This window comes from Epargyreus clarus, unplaced genomic scaffold (assembly GCF_041222505.1).
Source record: "Epargyreus clarus isolate Ecla_fem2 unplaced genomic scaffold, WU_Ecla_fem_2.2 ptg000004l, whole genome shotgun sequence".
Taxonomy (NCBI): domain Eukaryota; kingdom Metazoa; phylum Arthropoda; class Insecta; order Lepidoptera; family Hesperiidae; genus Epargyreus; species Epargyreus clarus.
The window spans coordinates 5,046,456-5,068,292 of NW_027332212.1; the positions used below are offsets into that span (position 1 = coordinate 5,046,456).

Below are 21,837 nucleotides of genomic sequence, written 5' to 3' on the forward strand. Positions count from 1 at the left end.
GGCAAATTTGTAACACCTATTTATATTTCTAACAGCAGATTTAAGTGTTAATCCGAGTTCAGTGTTTCGTTTTCCTTCCGTGTTTGAAAAATGTAGCAAGGGAGTAAAACTTTCACGAGGCTTTTCAACTAAGCCCTTGGAGGTAGCAATCTCATTTTATAAGTCAATATTATCCTTGAAACCGAAAAATACGGGTAAAATCGAAAAGAAAAATATAAAACACATAAATCGGTCTTGCCACCGCAGTAGAACTGCAAACAACTTTAATTATACGAAAAATATATCTTATATATTAAATTCTCGTGACACCATGTAAGTTACCGTACTCCTCCGAAACGGCTTTACCGATTTTCACCAAATTTCATATGCATATTCAGTAGGTCTGAGAATCAGGTACTATCTATTACCTACACACCCCTACATACCCCTAAGTGATAAGGATTGTTCACCCTTAACATTTTTTTATTTATATGGCAACACACCGTTTGTCGGGTCAGCTAATAGTAGTATAAAAGATACAAATTTGAAAAGGTAATATTAAAAATGTGCCAATCACCCAATGTATTTAAAATCTTTATTCTATATTTTTCGTTTTCATAATAATCTTGCTGCAAAATTCATGAAGATATGCCAAATCCTACACAAGCACTCAATTCAAACTACACCAATTCAGTAGGTACGACACACCTTAATAACACGTGAATTTTAATATACTTGATGACTGCGTGTCATATCGGCACGCCTTATGTAAGGGCCTGCGAATTAACTACCAGCCAATGTGAATTAGCTTTGGCGAAAATATTCGCAAAATATTTCAAAGACAGAAATATATCTTCTAAGGTTGTCTAAAGTCTTTTAGAGGGTTTTTATTCATTTATTATTTGTTTTTGATAATGTTATTGATTCCGGTTCTTCTTAACAACGAGGTATACAATTGTACATATAACATAATGTCATGTTTTATTGTTATTCGTATATAGGCACCTTTGAAATTAATGAAAATAATCAACGAATATATGGACAACAGGCTATAAAATACAAAATTGCATGTAGATGATTAGAATTGTTTCGTTTTAATTTAAATCCCCTTCAAATTATTTAATGAAAATATTTTCAGAGTTAAACAACAATATAGATTATAGATAGTATCTAATAATAACCATAATAAAAATATTTTTGACAGATGACCCCTAAAGATAAGTACAAATTTTGTTTTGAATAACACTAATGTACCAATTTCTATCCACTGTTATTTCGATAAATTTGCGAGACACTAAAAGTCACGCAATTTAAAATGAGCGAATCTCAAAATAGTTCACACTTCATGTAGACGTAAAAACATGCATTATTCATCGTAAAAATATATAAAAATATAACAGTATAAACAAGAGTGTCGCGCACAGCGATTCATTCTTCTAAACCATCTATTTTATACCGCGAACGTAAAATCTAAGTGTGCAATAAAATTTTTAATGTCATCGCACATTTGCATTTCGTGAACAAAATGGCTAGATCGCGGTAGCTGTCGCATTGTAGACGGGTAAAAGATACGAACCATTGAGACTTGTAGTAGCGAATAGTGTATAGTAAGTAACGAATAACACGTTACAACTAGCAATAACTAGCGAACAACCAGTAATGTGATATCAGTATAGAGTAACGACTAATAACTTACGAATACCGAATAATTTTTAAGTATTTATTATACCAAGCAACGTATAAAATGTATTTTACTATGGAAGAATTAAAATATTTGTACCTGTCACTCCCGTTCCATGAATACATTTCGTTACTTAATTTTACAAGAATGAAATTTGGAAAATAGTAAGTGGTGACTACCGCCCATGGGCATCTACAACTAGCTCTATATGGAATATTGCTCTCTTATAGTTCGATAGCTGGTAGTCAATCAACTACCCTAGTGGATATTCAACTCCGTAATTTTCTTAGCTTTAATTTTTCGAAAGCAATATGATTAACATCACCTATATTATCAGGCTTATTCGATAAAAAACTACGTTATCTTTACACATAATGTATTTCCGAGTTACGTTAAGTTATATACAGATGGTTGTCCCTCGTGTGTACCTCGAAACTTTATAAATCTTTGGAGGTTATTTATTTGCGACATCCGAATGGTTACATTTATAAAAGCGTTTATAGAGTCGTAATAATAGATTACATGACATTTACTATAAATCTTACAGTCGTATGAGAAAGGTAGCTCAACTGTGCTTTAAGAATGTGAGTGATCGTTGTACATAAAGTACGATATGTATCTATCTGGTTTTGGCTAAAGAAAGGTGTAATAATAGTAAATGTGCGTATGTACACCAACATTCATTATTTGTGTTTATAGAATAGAAATAGCAAACTAACGTGCATTCTATGTAGTAATGTAGCCAATACCTACTTATCTGCAGCGCTTCTTAAAGTAAACTAGATAGATAAGTTACCATCGCTTACAAATAATATAGAACACCTCATAAGTCACGCAAAAATATAAAATATATTAATTTCTTTAAAACGTGTCTTAAATTTCCACAGCGATGCATAAAAGTATCACAAATTGCATCTACGGAAGTTGGTCTAGCATACCCCCAGGGCTTGCCGTATACTTACTTGAAAAGTTGCGAAACTATCACTGGAAGTTTCTGTTTTATATTTGAAAATTATATTTTTGGCACACGTAAAGGAAATGATCTGCATTGAAGTTGCGCATGGAAGACGCCACTTGAATTTGTTGTTTACTGTTCTACTGCTAAACATCGTCTTCCCTCAAGATGTTATAAAGCTGACAGTATTACTGCCAGCCCGCCTGACCAACCCGATCTGAAGTGGCCTGTCTTATTTCACCGTTTTTGGTGGAGAGGTCTCAAAAATTCATTAATAGAAGATTGGAATACCTTCTTTTCATGGTCGAAGTATTTCTTAAGCTAGGAAGTTTAAGGGTACAGGTAGAGATTATTCTCGTCAAACTATTTTCAGGGAATACCTATCCACATATGTCTACTTCGTTAATATTCTTAAATTTGGCCAGCAACTTCTAAAAGGTTATTCATACCTCACATATACTCAAAATATATGGAGCTGGCGAACTGTGTTTTTTAGAGACGTTCCATCCCAGTCCACACGAGTAGCAAGCATCTGTGACGCATTTCAAAGAATCCTGTTAGGTAATAATGTTCAGAACCCTGTTGGTTACAGATGCCCATAGGCCATAGCGATCACTCAATGTCAGTAGAACTAGTTGTTTCTTTGCTATTTTAATTAGATGAAAAATGGTTTCCTTACTCGTTTTTTTCTTACGGTTTGACTGTAATTACCAAAAGGTTTATGATACTGTTTAATAAAATTTTAGATTCATTCTTATCGTGAGGTCCTCAAAAATCTTCATTAAGCGAGAACGGGGCTTATATATATTATACTATAATTTTCATTGCAGGCTATTTTAAGAAGGATAAAGTATATATTAAAAGTATTATGCGATTCCCCACAGCGGTGCATTCTTGTACTAAACGGTGTACTTAAGAAGTTTCAGACGAGGATTAAACTGACTTTGATACGGAGATAACTTTAAGTACAGCCAGCTCCAAAAGAAGGTGAACAGATTAAGGTTTCAAAAATACCTTTACACCCAAGCGTTCAAAAGTAGTCAAACACAATTAGCACCATAATTAGATGAACGTTTTAAAGTTTCAAAAGAAGATGAACACTACAGTGTCAAAAGTGGCTGAACAATAACATATCATATTAGTGACGTTACCCATTTTACACATACGGTGTCCAGCTACTTTTGTGTATAGGTACAGTATAGGTATTTTTGGAATTTTGATCTGCTCATCTACTAATGAAGCTGACTGTACATTTTCATTAGAAATTCAAATTTTATCTAATATAATATAGTTTTTATAATGAAGCAATTATATAAATTAAACATCATATTCAGACATCTCGTTAAGGAATAAAAGAGATGCCTTGGGAATTCAGGGAGCTCAAACTTCATAGAATCATAATAAAAGCTTCATTTGAATAAAGGTCCCTATTTATAATATAAGGTGAACAATTACCCACGCATTTTACTTCAAGTTTTTTTAAAGAAAATATATATTAAGAAGTGTAGGAGCTATGGCATATACGTTGCGAAGAAGCGTAGAAGGGACGAGTGCTAAGTTTCTATGCTAGATGTCCACGGATACATAAAGTAAATAACGCTTTCTACACTTATGACACTGAGATTTCTCCTGTTTCGTGGTTAGGTACCATGGATATATATAAAGACAAATATGCAAACACCCAGACCTAGTACAGAAATTTAAATTCATCATGTCATAAATCTGTCCAGCCGAGCATGGTATCCGGAATTCACCACAATAATCAGTGTCGTTTTCTTGTTATGCCTCTACTGGGGTGTGTCTACGGCAAAGCCTGTATTGATTTAACTATATTTAGCAATTAACTTCTAAAGGCTGTTGGGCATAAAAATCTCAGAGAAGTACGTAAATTTTATTTTTGTATCGTATAATTTTAGACACATACCGCTATTTCTTTACAATGACACCAGAATCCATCTAGTACACGCCCTGTAATGATGTCCTAACCAAGACTTATATCGCCACATCTAAATTCCAAGACGAAGCTAAAACAACAAAATGACAAGACATACGCAAGAAATCTCAGTGTGGTATATTCAGAACAAACCGTTTTCTCTTAATGTCTCCAATGGGACCGATCTGATATGTTTACTGCACCCAGTGGTGAAAGAGGCCTTGGCAAAAAGATGGTATAGATAATAGACAGTTTGTTCAGTGAAATGGTTGTGTTATTCACGTTGAGGTATTGTGTCTTCTTTCTTGAGGTATATTGTCGAAACCCAGATGAGCATAGAAATTAAGAACCAATTGTTTCGTCTTTGTCGGTGAAGGAAAGTGTCATGAAGAAATGTACATACGCAAGAGTTCTCCAAAGTGTGTGAAGTTTTCGTTTAAACAAAAACAAATTTAAAAAACAAACAATTAATGTTTCATGGTAGCGCAAGTTTAACATGTTTTTTCTTTATAGAACCCTAAAAATATTGAGTGAAAATCATATAGCGCTAGATAGAATGGAAAACATAAATTCTAAGCATAATAATGAAGGTGGTAGAACCCTTTGTGGTTCGACTCTGGCGGTACCACCGCCACACCTATTACTGCCTAATAACAGCAGTCTTAGGAGCTTCTGTGTTCCGTTTTGAAGGATGTGGCAAGGAGACTGACTTTTCTGAGTCAATCCAGCTTAGTCCTCAGGGGTAGCGGCGCATCTGTGGCCGACCTCAGGTAGGAATATCTAATCCTATCTGGGGTTGATTACAGATGTCCATGGGCGGCAGTAGCCACTTACCATCAGGTGGACTGAATTCTCATCTGCTACTCCTGTATTATAAAAAAAAAAACATAAGAAAAATGCTAAGTTCGTGTAAATGCAGGTAGATAAATTAATATAAGTCTGCCTCATTTAGATGAGGGTGTGTCTTTTAAACCAGAATAGTTCGTCGAACCACGAAGAGATCAATAACCTCCATTATACTCATTGCCTTTTTAACATAAGTATCATCGGAAAAATTTTGTCAGCACTGACGGACGAAAATTAATTTCGTTTATTATTAACTTTAAAGATGATCATGGAACAAGTTAAAAATAATTTGTTTTTATTTTTGGTGTGATGAAATTATTTCCAAAGTTTCATAATCAACCCACTTTCTTTGCAATGCTGGAGTTTCGTGTCTTTTCATAAAAAAAGGTTAGGTTATAGACTACCACACTGGCCAAGTGCCTAGACTTACATATCTTTCAGATAGTTTTTCACTCAACGGAACCAAGTTTTCTTACGATATTTTGCTTTTACCGCTAACACATCATTATTTTAACATTTTTTTGAAAAAATCTCACCACTGGGTTTTATTTTTTTTTATTTAAAGTTTAATATTTTAAACAATTACTACTAATCTTGCTAAATAACAAAGATCTTTCCACTAACGTTTAATTTAAAAGGTTTATAGTATTAGGAGCTCGGAAAGGCGATGCGTGTACATAATTTCCTTACCCTTTTTGATGATTGGACATTTAGAAAATTGTCTCCGTGTGAAATTACTGTACTGGTCGAAAGGGACATTTATAGAGTTACTTTTTGGTATGAATACCTTACTTTACGACCCCAGAAGCCTACGCACATGTCTCCTTATTTCGTATGTAAACATTTAATTACAATTTACTACTTAAGGTGTGATAGATTAGATTTCCCTTCATCTCATGGGTTTTTACGTAATCTTTTATCTAGAACATTGCATCTTATCCAGTTTGAATGCTTAGTAATTTGCATCTGTTAATGAGACTTTCATCTTGCAGCCTAAACTGCTTGACGGATTTTATCATATGAGATATTGTTGTACTTATCTAATTTGTAGGAGTGTCATAGGATATATTTTAAAATAATCGGATTTCTGTTTTCATAATAATTCCTTAGTTATTTTCAACTATTGCCTAATACCAAACAAGGAGGAAAAGGAACTTCGTTTCACTCTTTTGTTTTCTTGTTCATAATGACTATGATGTATTTCATTGTAACATAATCGACCTCTTTATAAACGGCCCCCATTTGGTCACCACTAATTCGATTAACTACTCTTTTCTCTTTTACAAAAACGTAGCCAAAACGTAGCGTGAGGCTTTTAAAACATTTGGCGCGCCTTCTAAGAATTTTATTTCCGACGTGCCTTCCTATTTTCCTAGAGAAAATAACAGAAGGTTTTCATTTCCTGCACCTGAATAAGTAAATAAAAGGAAGGTAGTTCAATTCCTTTACAGAAAAGTCTTGAAAGGACTAGATTTTATTAGTAATCTTAGGTTTCCGTTATTCTGAACTGCAATTTTCTTTTGTAAAGCTTTTGTTAGCAATGTTCTGTCAATCGAACAATTAGTATTGAATGGAAAATTGAAATTTATTTTATGTTTCTCAGTTGTTCAAAAGCAAGTCGTTAATATTTTTTTTGTTCCGTAATACAGACCAACAAACTTAGTGTGACTTTATGGTCATCAATGCATTTGAGTTTAGTTAATAAAAAACATTTAATAAAAAATAATACTTAATTTTTTTGTTTTTAAAAAGAAACCTAAAATTTTTGGGCATGCGGTTGGTCGACACCTATTTAACTATAATTGGTCAGTACATCCGCTTATCTCTTTATATGTATATCCGGCTATTGATATGTTTACTAATCAAACAAACTGCTGATTTAATTTTGACCGAACTTTAGGCCTGGAATAACTTTAATACCAACTCCAACTATTCATACCACTAACTTTTCATAGTACAAAACACCAAACATTCTTAAGGATTATGCATAAGAATTGAATAACCATACCATGCGATTCCAATTACATTTTTTAATAACAACTTGTCAAAAACAATAAGCGCATCCAAGTAGCTTTATAGTTTGGCGTGGTCTTTACCACTTTTCAGATTTACTCTGTCGTGAAATTGAAAATTCTTGCTTCTTCTAACTAGTTTTTTTGCATTTACTGTATTTTAAAACCCTTGTTTTATAAGTCAACTGTTGCGATCGTCTTACCAAATTTACATATTTTATAAGTATTTGGCCCTTTTCTACTAGTACTACTTCTAGTACTACTAGTACTACTTCTGTATTATGAATGTAATTTTAATTATCCATATAGGACTGTTTTCGTCAACCCATTCCTGTCCATCTCTGGTATGGAAGAGAAGGATTTTAGCCATAGTACAGTTTGGTGGACTTCAGACTTCTTTGAGAACTATTTTTTTAAAGAACTATTAGGCGTGTGGATTTCCTCACGATGGTTTTTCTTCACCGTTTTAGCAAGTTATAATTAATTTGTAATACACATATAACGTTCTAAAATCAGACATGCTTGCCTGAGATTGCAACCTCAACCCTTCAATTAATGGGCCAAATTTCAACCACTTGACCAGACTTGTTGCCAGAAACCAATTTTCCAAAAATCATAAACTTCATACCTTTCTCCCAATCCATTTAGCACTAACAAAACCTCCATGCCTACCCTAATGCAATTCACTTAATAACTTGGCATTTCCGTCACTAACGTGACGTCTATATTTGGACTACCGTGTCACGCATGGCAGGCCGAGATCGTATCTGCAATGAAATTATTAAACCGATACTGCCTCTGACGTAATAAATAAGCAATGGCTTTTTGTGAAATTGAAGTAATAAATGAGTATGCAGTTCTTTATGATATTGAAAAAGTTTGGAAAATCCAAAAGTGCACGACTCATAATGCTCATTTAATTATGAAATATAAAAAAAAAAAAAACTTAAGTCGTTCAAAATTAATTGCCGAAAAAACAGCTGTAGTAGGAAGAAGGTACTGCACAAGCGCCCCTGGTGGAATAAATGTACATAACATCTATAGATATACAGTCTTGTAGTTTTCGTTTTTTATTAATTGCAATTAAACGACACTGAATTAATTAATCATTCGCATTCAGTGACCTACAATCGTCGATTAGAATTTAAAAAAAAAAAATTAACTCAAATGATGGATTTTTTCACAAGTTACAGTGTTTTCAGGTTTCACACATGACGGACAGGAAATTTTTTTTGACCTATTTTGGTGTTTTTTTCCAATTCTATTGCAGTAAATCAATTTTTAAAAAGTATGGAATTAATCTCCATTAAATTATCTCGACAATAGTATGCAAAATATCTTGATTCCGTGAACTATCAAGGCTATAATAATAAAAATAGCCGCCAAAATGAAGCGAAAAAAATTTTTCGATCGTAAAGCACTCTCTGATGCTTCGCATCATGAGTCGTGCAATAGCAAACAAGCATGCAGTCCATCAGATGCTGCTGCCGATGCTGATGATGATGGCTGCTGCCACCTCTGGACTTCTGTAATCAACTCCAGATAAAATTTAAGTTCCTTGAAAACTTTATGAGAGCTCAGGCGTGTTTCTTTACAATTACTACGGTTCGTTCGTTCCTTCGTTCTTACCTCTGTTACGCCATTTACTCAGGACATGTCTGTTATGTATTTATGTATGTACTTTGTTTCTGTATGTGTACACCCTACCTTCTCACGATCTCATATCTCTTTAACTCCATCCCAACGGTTGTCTGGAAGAAATCGCTTCTAAGTGATAAGGCCGCCTTTTTGTATACTATCTCATTTACTGTCTTATATGTATCCTTATATGTGGTGTACAATTAAAGAGTATTTGTTGTTGTTGTTGTTGTTGTTACTATAACTAGTTTATATTACGAACAGTATAATAAAAAATATTAAGATCATGCCGTGACAGAAAAAAATAAAATATCCACAAGTTCATTAGACATAACATGAATATCAGAGGTCAAAATAAGCAAGAAAAATTGTGTACATAAAATTTCAAACAACTAATTCAGCAGTTCACACCACAAGCTGAGTAATTTACATATGAAATTCAAAACTTTTGAGCTGCAAGAAATGTTTTCTTGCAAATTTTTCTCCGACACGTTTCTTTAGTGAAAATAAAGAAACGCAACACGAGTACCACCCATTTTCTTTATTTTCCCTGTCTTGTCTTAGAGTACAACTGAGGTACTTTTCATTAAGCAACTTTCTTAAAAAGTACGCTCGACTGATTAAAATTCATCCTATTGTTTCCACTTTTCTCTTAGCGTTTAGAGCTCTTGTTTTATAATTGAGACCGTTTAATTTGTAAACGTTGCGAAAATAAGTCTTAAGTTTTCTTTCAAGAATCTTTAAGGAAAGTAAGGCGACTGTGGCTTGGCTAATAACAAAATACTTTCAAAATGGAATGAGATTACCTTCAAGTTGTTTGCAGACCGCTGATATTAAACTTTTTAACTCTTTATGCATTACATAAAGTCGTTCATATGTTACTGGCCTAAGTCCTACAATGTTACAAATGAATTTAACTAAAGCTTTGTTTAATATAAGGTTGGAGTAGCAAGCTAGCATGCAGTCTACTATATGGTTAATGACTACCCTCTGGGTATTTGTAATCAACTAAATAGTGTTTGGTTCTTAACTGAGGTTGTTCACTTTTGCTGCCCCTGAGGACTAAGTTCAAAAGCCACCTCTCTGCTCTGCCACACCCTTCTATTCAAAACACAGCAGCCCTTAATGCTTTTGTCATAATGCTGAGGTGGAGTCTCCATAGTCTTACCGGATCGCCTCAGTTAAGGTTGTGATTAGATTCAGTAGTAGTATAGAAAAATATTGTAACTGAAAATTTGACAGGGTCTCCGTAAACCCACACAAAAACATATTTCATTTCGAAAACATACTCGTACGTTATTTATTTATTTTTTTTTTTTTATATGTTTGAGCCTAACGATAAAGCAGACGTGCTACCTGATGGAAAGTAGTCAGCGTCGCCTATGAACATTTGCAACACCAGAGGAGTCGCCAATGCATCGCCGGCTTTGAAGGAGAGCTCTTTTTGCACCTTTTTTGAAGAGCCCCATGTCATAGCGCTCTGGGAATACCTCAGGAGGAAGTTCATTCCACATCTTGCACGTTCGTGGCAAGAATGTCCGTGCAAACCGAACTGTGGAGGACCGCCACGGGTCCAGTTGGTGTGGATGGAACTTCATCCTTCGGCGAGTGGTGCGATGGAGGAATGGTGACGTAGGCATCAGGTCAAATAGTTCCTCGGAGCACTCACCATTGTAAAGCCGGTAGAACACACAGAGGGAACCTATGTCCCTCCGCAAGCTTAAAGGTTCTAACCGATCGGAGGTCCTGGGGTCGTTGACGATTCGGATCGCGCGTTTTTGCACGGAGTCAAGTGGGTTAAGTTGGTATTGGGGCGCCCCTGCCCAGAGATGGGAGCAGTACTCCATGTGAGGTATCACTTGAGCCTTATACAACAGAAGGAGTTGCCCCGCAGTGAAGTACTGCTTCGCTCTGTTCAGGACGCCCAGCTTTCTTGATGCCAACTTGGCCTTAACGTCCAAATGACCCCGGAACTGCACGTCACACGATATGTCAACTCCCAGGATCCCCACACTTTTATCAATGGTGAGTGGAATACCTTGGAACCGTGGCGCTATGACGAATGGGGTTTTTTTAGCGGTAAACGCGCAGACTTGTGTCTTCGTGGGGTTAAACTCAACAAGGTTAAGTCGACCCCATGTCGAGACCTGCTCCAGAGAGTCTTCGATTTCAGACACAAGTCGGATTCTGCTTTCCTCCACGAGAGTCCGAGAGGTGTTTGCACGGCCTGTATACACAGCATCTCCCGTACTATCATCTGCATAGCAATGAATGCTGCTAGTTTTTTGCAACATGTCATTGATATGCAGAATGAATAGCGTGGGAGAGAGGACAGAGCCCTGGGGCACGCCAGCGTTAACATGCTTCGTGTCTGAGCAGCACCCGTCTACTACGACTTTGATTTGCCGCTCAGACAGAAAACTGGCTACCCATGTGCACAGCCTCTCGGGAAGACCGTAAGATGGAAGCTTCGCGAGAAGGGCCCTGTGCCAGACCCGGTCAAAGGCCTTAGCGATGTCTAGGCTAACTGCCAAAGCCTCACCATTACTCTCAATGGCTTGCGCCCATCGGTGTGTGAGATACACCAAAAGATCACCAGCTGAACGGCCCTTGCGGAAACCGTATTGGTGATCGCTGATCAGCCGGTGATCCTCGAGGTACCTCAGGAGCTGGGTATTAACAATACGCTCCATAACCTTTGAGAGCAGGGAGGTGATCGCTATAGGCCTGTAATTAGCCGGGTCACTGCGGTCACCCTTTTTGGGAATCGGGTGAACGAGGGCTACCTTCCACGAAGACGGTACTTGTCCTGTGGTATAGGAAAGCGAGAATAAGCGCGTTAAGATGGGAGTCAATTCGGGAGCACGGGAGGAGATATAAAGTATATAAGCCTTGAGCGTAGACAGAAAACATCATGGGAAACCCCTGTATATTACAAAGTAATTCAATTCTATAAGCATATGATAAAAGAATCAGAAGGGGAACACAGCAAATTAGGATTGAAATAATCATAAATTATGCAAGGTTACGTCAGTATGTCAACAAGTGCTCCCATTCCTGAATCATAAACAGGAACAGACGAGCATTATTCATGCGTCCCAAATATAATCGCGGGACCGAAAGATATTTTGACATTTTTCATACCAACGTCCGAAAAGCGAGTGAAATTTATTCCGCAATAATCTACTTAACACATTCATTGCTATAATACATCCTATCCTATTATACGAACCCTTTGGGAGAAAACACGAACATCATTGCAGCGTTTTGTTTGCGAATTTGGATTTAGTGAAATGAGGATTTCTGTTTATTTGCATAACATAACACGTTTGTCTACGTACCGACAATCTGCTTGTTATATTTGTATAGTAACTGACAATGATCCTACATGGACGTGTTAAATTTACATTCGTCATGACATTTGTAACCAACTCTATAAATGTATAAAGAATATAACATATAAAGCCGATCTCAGTTGTCTCATATAATGAGTCAAGCCCTCCCCCCAAAACACAGAAATGTTTCACGCTAGATATATTTGTAATAGTGGTTTCTCCCCGGTTAAATCATACTAGTTCTATCGCCCTTCACCATACTGCAGTATTTATTTCTATTTAATGTCACTGCTGTATTTTAGCTTCAAGGATAATATATGATGAGAGAGACACTTACACGAGACATTCCAACTTAGTCCAATGCATCAATAGCCAACCACAAGTTTTTTTTTCTTATATAACTAAAAAATTTTCGTGTCACAATGTTACCGTACCGTACTCCGAAACGGCTTTACCGATTTTCACCAAATTTTATATGCATATTTAGTAGGTCTGAGAACTAGGCTACTATCTATTTTTCATACCCCTAAGTGATAAAGTTTGGTTGCCCTTAACTTTTTTTATTTATATGGCAACGGTTCAGCTAGTAATATATAAAATATCGTGTTAATGTGCAAACATGGCCCAGTTACCTTTAAAATTGAATACATAGATAATCTGAAAACATAACGCAATATTTCAGTAGCCTATTTTTAAAATCCTTTTAGTATAATCTTGTTTGAAGTTGTAAGGCAAGAGATTATTTGTCACGTGTCAATAAAACGAGTTATTTTTAACGGGTAACTTGCAGTTGCAATCTGCCACTGCACTATAAATGGGCGAAGGCCGTTACTATGTTATAACTTAGAATCTAATCACTTACTACTATTTACTTTGTTGTCGTGTCTACTACTAAATTCACAGTAAGAATTATGAATTAGTGTACCTACGTCATTATTCAGTTAATTCATTTTTATTTGAAATTGAAATTTACAATTATAGACGTAATTTTGGGCAATATGTTGTAATTCTATTCCTGCCTCTTTTTTACTTTTCCAATTAATTTATTTTTTATTGAAACGACGAATAATTATTACCTATATTAGACCTAATAATTATAGTTACACAAAATATTTAGAACAATACACATATTACGTTCTATTGTGTAATAATAAAAAACACAGTTTAGGTTTTGTCTTGTTCTAATTTGTGAAATGTTTGTATCCAATACATTTTACGAGCGTTAATGAGTTATTTACGAATTAAACATAATGGAAACGTGGAGCACGCCGTCGGTACTAGCTTAGTATAATATTAAAGGCCTTGACACAAATGGCTAAGTTCGCTCCACTGTCACTAACTTTAACAATCGGTGTGTTGGTATTTTACTGGTATGGTATCGAGCGTTCAGACCGCTAGTTATGATGGTGGATAAGTTGATTTATTATATATTCTATGAGTTTATTGTACGGTCATAATATAGTCAAGGAAATTAAAAATATATAGCATGTAAACTGGATATTTTTAAAGGAATAAAAAAACACTGCTTAAAGATATAGCCTATGTTATTCCTACGATTTAGTCGAATCCGTCAAGCCTTTTGAGCTGCAGCGCGATTGTACACTATATACATTGTACACTCAAAAAACACTACCGCAGTTGGGTAATTAAGAGATATTTGATCATAATATAAAATTGATGAGCTTTGCCACTGGATGAAAAGAACAATTTCGAATCGAAACCTGGGTCTTATATCCAAATATCAAAATATTAAGCTATGCGTCCCTCAAAACCATATTAAAAGAATTTCTGATATTAGAATACCTATGTAAAAAACAGACAAAATATTGCATGACAAGTCAGTTAATATTCTCGACAAATAAGGTAAAGAATATTTTTTAAAATACATTGTACGCGTAAGTATTCTAATATTTCGATAACAAACAATTTTGAGAACGCTAGTATTCAATAACCGCTACATTTATGCCAGACAGCGTAAACTCCATATCTGCCCGTCGTTTCATATTCATACCATTCTATTTGGTATTCGGTGATGTGAATAGAGAAGTCCGTCATACTATTAGAATATGAAATATGCAAGCATAAGGCACGTACGAAGAATTTGTATTAAACACTGCTCGTTCAATAAAATAAATGCTGGTAAGGGCCCTTTTCTTGCCATGCGGTCTTATCCTCATGCGTGAAATAAGTTGTTTCAGTATCTTCGCGCACGCGGTATGCAGAGCCGTAAGTTACAACGTGTGACATGCGTGGTAGAAAAAAGTAGGTAACGATAGGATGCGTGTAGCATGCATGCGACAATTTAATGATAAAACGGAAAGTAGGATTGCCAGCATTTTAATGTTTTAGATTTAGGCAGGCTCATTCTCACAACTGTGGCGTACCTCATCACACGACTACAATACGAATTTGAGACGGTACGGGATATTGACGTCTGTTATTAGATATTTCAGAACACTTGGTCAGAGAGGATTTGTGTCATTATATTTTAGATTTAGTTCGAGACTATCATAAATGTCAATACCCCTTGAACTTCATTAAAAGCTAAATCTTCAACAATTTCTGCTTACTAGAAATTATCAAATATCGATCTTTGGCAGGCAAAACTCGGATAGATTGATTGAAATAAACAGTTAGACAGGTGAGGTCTATATCTATCTAGAAGTAGGTTTCTAAATAATAACAAATGTTAACAGTATCTAAAATGAAATATTTCATAAGAAAATATTATTCAAAGAAATATGATTTCATTTTGCGAATTTTCTATTAAACAACGAGCAATAGATTGACATGTGGTTTGAAATATTCGATAATTCGTACGCGCTATGAATGAACAGCATAATACACAAATTTGTTTTCAAATTGTTTCTGATTTAGACTGGTGTTTATTTAGATTCGCGTTGAATTGCAAGGTCGATAATAATGCACATAATTTATCGTTTATACACAGACAGCGAAAGTTTAATTCGCTATTTGTGTTTCTGTAGATAAATAAGTAAGATGATATGGCGGATTTTGATTTCAAAATAACTCTTCAAAGATCATGCTCGTTTGTTTATCTGCACGGTACCAAAACAGGAAATGGGGTTTTGAATTATTTTATGCATGTCAGTTTTCACGCGTGACATTCATCGTGTCGTGTCAGATAAATTCATATTTTTCTACGCAATTTCTTGAGAGACACGCTGCGCACCCGTGTATGCGCAGTCGTGTTACGGAAGAATATAGGGAAATGCGTTCATGTACATTGTATAGGTCGATATGATTATTCATTTACCATGAACCATGTCTGACATTGGTCAAAAATAAATGCTCCAATAAATTTTTGAGCTGGTAAACCATCTTAGGTAGAACTTTTACGCGCAAGAGGATTTGTAAGGCTGCTCAAAAACATTTAGAGTTACTTCATAAAAATAAAATCCGTATTTAAAGATAAAGTCACGCATATTATCCGTTGCAATATATATGAGTAGAGTAAGCTTGGTAAAGTTCGTCGAAAACAGTATGTTTGCGTAGAAAACAGTGTAATAGAGTAGCACAAAAAGTAGCAATATGTAGATCTACCACAGATACCGACTGATTAGTGAAAACAACCACTCACCTTGATAGGTGAAGAAAGTAGGAAAGTTGGAAAATTCTTTGTTTTTCACTCAACACTGAGTTTTCTTTGTCGCGTTTCTTTTGTGTCTGGCCGTATTCGTGCATTTGTTAAAATTTGATTTTTCAAAGAGAAAATGCTCGAGAGCGAACGAGAATGCAGTCTACTTGATGGTAAAAAGCTACCGCCGTCAGGTAAACCGCCTCAGACGTGATTGAAGACCTACCTGAGGTTGCACATAAATGCGTTGCTACCCCTGAAAAGAGAATTGGAAGGCCTCCTATAAGTATGCCTCAGACCTCAACCAGGAAACAGCAGGGCTTAACACAGTTTACATTAGGTAGAAATAAGGTTGGTGGTGGTGACTCCAGAAGCGAAGCATAAAATGGCAGAACTCTTCAGATCAATAAATTTAATATTTCTGCAATCATATCGTTAGGTAAAAGAAAAAGTTGGTAGTTATGTAAACTAACCACGCATTTTAATTAGGTATTACCACCTACTACAATATTGCGATGAGTAAACGTTAATAACTTGTAGTGTCTAACACCAGTTAACTTTAAATTACGAAAATATGATCTACGATCCTCTTCCCCGGCCATTAAATCTTAACGGACTACCACAAGAGCCTTGTTCACTAACTGGGACACTGGATGACACGCCGAGTACAGTTCTCAGCTTTGTCGTTATAATCCGTTGTACAAACATTACTTAACTATAGGATCCTATGTACAATTCAAATTCACACTTGATCAACGCCTTGAATTATGCTCTAGATTACTCTAGAACCTTCTTACTCTGAGAAGGCAATAATGAGAAAGTTCTTACTTTCTCAGTGTTGTCCCTTGCCCAGTATCGGGACAATAATGAGCTAGTATTTGTCCCTCAATGTAGGGGAAGCGTAGAGTTATACTCCACTACACTGCCCAAATGCGATGGCAAATTTTATTGTAGGACGGGTCGTACAAAAAAATTCGCCATAGTTTTAGTAAGTACACTGTCTTTTTTTATGCCAGCAAAATCATAAGGATCATCATCATCATTGGAGGATCAAAAATAAAACAGTACAGCTAAGAATGAACGAACGGATTAACTTAGTGTCAGTTTTTAAAAAGTTAATAATACATAGACTTCCTAAAAAGGGTGCCGTGGTCACCGAACATTATAGCTTATGGAGTGATAAAAGAAGTAAATGAAAACTTTAGAAGAAATTATTGTCAAGTATAATATTTCCTTTTAAAATGTAAGCATAATATAAAAATATGTATATAATGGTTCTGTAATTAAAATGCTGCATCTTCAGGTTTTCATTTCTTAGCTGTTTTCCACAAACTGGAAGAATCTTTATTCTATAGTAGAATGTAATGTAAGTAGTGTAGTACCTACTATACCATAGTTGTAATGTGGTTGTAATGTTCTTCAATTAAATAATTATGTGTATCAACTCCTAAAGCAATTACACTCAATTTAGGTATTGAATGTTTAATAACACTAATCGATAACGTACTTGTAGCTACGAACCAAGTAATTTAATTAAAGTAACTTTCACGGTAATTTGCATATTTAGGTAGGAGTACGTTCAACTTCGGTGCAAGGGATGCAAATCTAATAAACAGTTTAATGTTAATGACCTTCACGAACTCAGCTGTGAAGGTGCAAATCCATTTTGCCCAATAGTGGGACTATTGTAAAAATAGCTGCCACTCTTTCGGTCTTCCTAATACCTATATTTCCTATTCTTAGGCATTTGCGGGCTTTAAGATCGTTTTAAAGGAAACTGTTATTATATTTATATTCGAAGATTGATATCCTGCTTTTCTATGCTGTAGGATAAGGGTTCGATTCTCGGCGAGTTAGAAAACAATATGTTTTGAATATACCTTATTGGCACGTTATGCGGGTCTTGTTACCAAAACAAACAATCTCATTACAATAAAATATTTAAAAATAAAAATGTAAAAATATTGTTGATTTATCGATTGAAGAATTGCTTAATTGGAACGCAGTTTAATAAACAAATAAAGTTAATCTACAAATTATAATTATAGACTTAAAATAGTATATTCACGGACTTAAAAATAAAACATAATTATAAAATTATATTTGAAGGTCCGAACTTTATTTCGGTTAAGATAATTATAGCAAAAGTTAAAGAGTCTTACCTATACGATGAACAAGCAGGACGTCTGCCTGGAGGACCCCACACGCAGACACTTCAAAAACTTAGCACAATACGCGAACCCACTCACATGCGACCAACAGTTCAAAACATGCCCTCATTTACACAACAACAAAATTATTTTGTGAAATAATCGAATTCAATCAATTCAAATTAATAAGTTAAAGCGGTGTTCGAAACCGTTGAAACATCGGAAGGTATTAAAAATTTACGTAGATAAGCGCGTACCGGACGAGCGTCTGCAAACACTGCCTCGCTCGAACTGAGAGCGAAGTACACTGAACACTGAACGATACAGCGGGTGTAAAAACGAACAAACTTAGAAGTGAAGATGTATACTCACACTGAAATGTATTGTTACAACAGTTTATGTATTGTTTGGTTGATGTCGCCTCTGATACATTGAGACATGGTTTTGATCAATGATAGAGGTATTACATCTATGGTTTTGATGTTAAAACGCGATCTTATTGCTCAATCATAAATATTATATTCTTCATTTTGAGGTATATTTTCAGTTATTGGTTCGTGAGTAATATTAAAACAGTAGATAGGTAACTTTTAAAGAATTTAATAATGATGGTGCTGGCATAAAATAAAATATAATCGTTTTAAAAACTAAAAACCACGCAAAAATCGCTCAAGGAAAATTGTTAATTCCTGACGATCTTGATAAGGGGAATAGCAGAAAATTGTTATAAAACTATAATACCTACCCGTACTATGTTAAATGTTTTTTACGTATATAAATATTATGTTCTTCATTTGAGGTTTATTTTCAGTTATTGGTTCTTGTAATATTAAAACAGGTAGATAGGTAACTTTTAAAGAATTTAATAATGATGGTACTGGCATAAAATAAAATATAATCGTTTTAAAAACTAAAAACCACGCAAAAATCGCTTAAGGAAAATTGTTAATTCCTGACGATCTTGATAAGGGGTATAGCAGAAAATTGTTATAAAACTATAATACCTACCCGTAAATCAAACCTTTTAGTAACTATTTTATTCTTTATTTATTAATACAAGTACTTTATAGGCATCGTTTTAGGTAACAAATCCACGAGGCTTATTCATTTTCAACATTTTAAATTCAATACATGAATAGTAAATTAAAATGTCGAGCTTAAGAGATTTTAATCTTTTATACGCAACTTTAATTGAGGGTGTTGAAAATACTATGAATAAAAATAAAAAAGTAGTACATGACAAGGGTAAAGACCTTCAATTCTATTGAATTGAAACATTTTTGTGGTAATATTCACGGATCGTATTGTATTTTATTCATTTTCTCTGATATGTTATTGTGGAGTCGGTGACACCTTGTCAATACTTAGACAGAGAGATTTTTTACCCGACTGCCAAGGAAGGGTTATGTTTTTCGCGCGTATCTTGTATGTTTGTCTTTCTTTATTTGTACCAATCTAAAAAACGGCTGGATGAATTTCAACAGTTAAGGTGTCATTATATTTGTCTCAATGACCCGAGTGTCCTTAGATAGATGTTAGTAAAAAAAAATCAAAATGGCGGATATTTGGCGCGAAATAGTAACACATTTAAAAAAAAAAGTTAACCGAACCTATCGAGTAGGGTATCAAATGAAAGGAAAATAAACGGAGATTATAAAAACATATTTGTATATATATAAAATAGCACGGTTACTGACTGACTGACTAACTAAATGACTTTTTCGTTTTTCAAAAATCAACGTACACCCTAAACCAAGGACCTTACAGTTCTGAAATTTTGCACATAGGTTCCCTATATAACGTGAATAAGTACTAAGAAAGGCCTTTTGGAAATTCCACCCTTAAGAGGGTAAAATAGGGGAAAACAGTTTTTTTGAAATCCTTTAATTTTGAAGCAACTACTATAAAATTTTGTATTTGGCTTTCTGGACAGCGACAAGGACACACTTAGTTATCCTCCTCCGAAAAATCAACCTCTTAGAGGGTAAAATAAGGGTTAAAAGTTCATTTGAACAATCGTCAATTTTGAAGCAAACACTATGAAATTTTGTATCAGGCTTGTTGGATAAAAATAATGAAATTCTACCTCTAACGAGGTAAAATAATGACCGAAACTTTGATTTACTGAAGTTATATATTTTATAGACCGTAAATGGTGGATTTTTTCGCGAAATAGTAACACGTTTTAAAAAAGTTAACCAAACCTATCGAGTAGGGTGTCAAAATAAAGGAAATTAAGAAGAAATTACACTTACATTATATGTATAATATATCTTATAAATAAAATTCTCGTGTTACTTACCATACTCCTCCGAAACGGCTTCACCGATTTTCACCAAATATTATATACATATTCAGTAGGTCTGAGAATAGGCTACTATTTTTTTTACCCTTAAGTGAGTGATAAGGGTTGTTCACCCTTATTTTTTTTATTTATATGGCAACACAATGTTTGCCGGGTCAGCTAGTACATATATACTCGTATAACACATCGAGATGACTGTCTGACTAAATGAGTGAGTTGCTGTGCCAGAGATCAACGCAAAGGGAAACCGCTGAACTTAAGCGTGCTGGAATTTTACACATAGGTTGAGCACTACGAGGATAAAATAGGATAATATTACATATTTGAACATCTTTTGTTTTTGAAGCAGACAGCTACTATGAAACTTTGTATTTGGCTTTCTGGATAAAAATAATGAAATGCCTATTTCACTGCTTTTGGAAATTCTACTTCAGCCCTTTTGGTGCAGTCGGGTTTTTGATTTTTTTAATTAATTACTTGTTACTTTTGAACTAGACGTCTGGAAAAAGAACCCTTGAAATGCCAATAATCTGTAAAAGAAATGCAAGTCTTATATTTCAATCAATTTAAGGCAATTTGGATTCTTGTCGAAAAAATACTCGTAGTGTGGGTAGTGGTAGTAATACGTACACGACTGAATGTCCAACGTCCAAAGGTGAAAGTGACCACTTACCAGCATAGCGAACTCGTCACCATGATATACCATGGGGTCACATGGGAACTTAACGGCCATTTGCTAAATTGTTGACATTAAAAAGTACTTCAAATTAATTAAGTAATATTAACAAAGGAAGCTTACGAGCTACACACAAAAAACCAAGACATAAATCCTTTAAAATATTACAACTTGACACTTGGAAAAGCCACCATAAATACACGTCAAATTAAGAACCTGCTTCAGTTTTTCAGTCGGCTAATGAACTCATTAAGTGCTGAAACAAAGAAAAGGTTTAATGAGTCACATTTGTCCTAAATCCTGGTTTACTACCGAAAACAGTTAACCTGTCATACATGATGAAACACGGTGCATAAATTTGTAACGAGGTAGTATAAATTTCAAAGGTGGTAGAACTCGTGACGACCACCTGTTTCTGTATTATAACAACAGCTAAGTATGGTGCATTTTTCGCTCATTAATAATCAATCTTTCTAACGTTTAGTCTACTATAGATTGACATATTGATACCTACCTACAAAATACTGTCAAATTTCGATCGTTGAAAAAAAATTGATAGATTGGTAATTAATAATGGGTGTAGACACATTATACATGTCAGACAAGATCTGTGGCTAAGCAAAATCATAATTATCGTTCTATATACAATGTGTATGAATATATTTAGGTTGGTATACGTTACGTTGGTATACGTTGGTATGCGAGTTTCGCAACGCGATCTCGTTGTGT

At 34.9% G+C, this 21,837-nt stretch overlaps 1 protein-coding gene across 5 annotated transcripts in view; it reads right to left on the reverse strand.

Annotated features, from left to right (window-relative positions):
* LOC140757313 (fibronectin type III domain-containing protein 5) overlaps positions 1 to 18,424 on the reverse strand; it is a 178,241-nt gene extending 159,817 nt beyond the window's left edge. For all 5 annotated transcript variants that reach the window (XM_073092966.1, XM_073092970.1, XM_073092967.1 and 2 more), the window contains exon 1: positions 18,140 to 18,424. The gene's annotated coding sequence lies outside the window, so the exon portion shown is untranslated. The remainder of the gene's footprint in view (positions 1 to 18,139) is intronic.
* Positions 18,425 to 21,837: the final 3,413 nt, after the last annotated feature.